Source organism: Schistocerca piceifrons, chromosome 7 (assembly GCF_021461385.2).
Source record: "Schistocerca piceifrons isolate TAMUIC-IGC-003096 chromosome 7, iqSchPice1.1, whole genome shotgun sequence".
Classification (NCBI taxonomy): domain Eukaryota; kingdom Metazoa; phylum Arthropoda; class Insecta; order Orthoptera; family Acrididae; genus Schistocerca; species Schistocerca piceifrons.
The window spans coordinates 127,436,276-127,437,426 of record NC_060144.1 but is presented as its reverse complement, the minus strand read 5'-3'; the positions used below and the strand labels follow the sequence as shown (position 1 = coordinate 127,437,426).

At 45.8% G+C, this 1,151-nt stretch overlaps 1 pseudogene; it reads left to right on the top strand.

Moving 5' to 3' along the window:
• The first annotated feature begins 579 nt into the window (after positions 1–579).
• Positions 580–697, top strand: LOC124709328 (annotated as a pseudogene).
• The last annotated feature ends 454 nt before the right edge of the window (positions 698–1,151 follow it).

The window sequence follows — 1,151 nt, the reverse complement described above, 5'->3', positions numbered from 1 at the left end:
CTGCATTACCATTTACTCTGTTTCTCCTGTCCTTTAATTTCAGATTTGCCTTCAGACAACATGCTCGGCAAAACGAAGATTAAAAAGATTCAATATTGACCAGGTAAATCAACGGTTTTGGAGAACAGTTCTTCAAATTTCCTTATTCTTACTTTACAGCTTCGTACTTCCAGTATCAATTGACTCTTATCTAATCTCTGAACAGATACTGGGAAGCTACTTTATCAAATCTTTGATGTTTATACACTATAAAACTTGTTCAGGTCGTCCCTCTTCTGGGATCACCTGGACACGGGTTAGACTATCCCTCTACGTTGAATCCGCCTACCGTTTATTTCTTAACTCCCTATAGAGCCGGAAACACTCCATCTAAAAACATTCTAACCTTTCCTACACAATATTAACAATGTTCAAGTTTCTCCTGGCACAGTGATCTTACCTGACTAAAAATCGCACGTTTTCTCTCTCTCTCTCTCTCTCTCACTGCAATATTCGCACCTTACACGTAATGGTGGCACATTCTTCATACTAGCCAAGCAACAAGACTTGCCATTTTCCTTTGTTCTATGTACCTTACCTGCGAACAGCCTTGCCGCCGTGGTAACACCGGTTCCCGTCAGATCACCGAAGTAAAGCGCTGTCGGGCTGGGCTAGCACTTGGATGGGTGACCATTCGGTCTGCCTAGCGCTGTTGGCAAGCGCGGTGCACTCAGCCCTTTTGAGGCAAACTGAGGATCTACTTGATTGAGAAGTAGCGACTACGGTCTCGGAAACTGACATACGGCTGGGAGAGCAGTGCGCTGACCACATGCCCCTCCGTATCTGCATCCAGAGACGCCTGTGGTCTGAGGATGACGCGGCGGCCGGTCGGTGCCGTTGGCCCTTCTTGGCCTGTTTGGGAGGAGTATGTACCTCACGTCCTGTATTTACATGTTAGGACGTCATAATATCCTTTCCAGAATCGTGCATAATACTCTTTCTCCCCCTCTCCCCTCACCCCGCCCCCCACCTCGAAATTTGATGTTCCTAACATGTGCCTTTAAGTACTATTTAATTAATCCTAACAGCGTGTCATCTACCATCTCCGTGTGTTATGTGTGTGACACCTTACAACTCTGAGTTGCTCCTGTGAATATAGTTGTAAACACTAC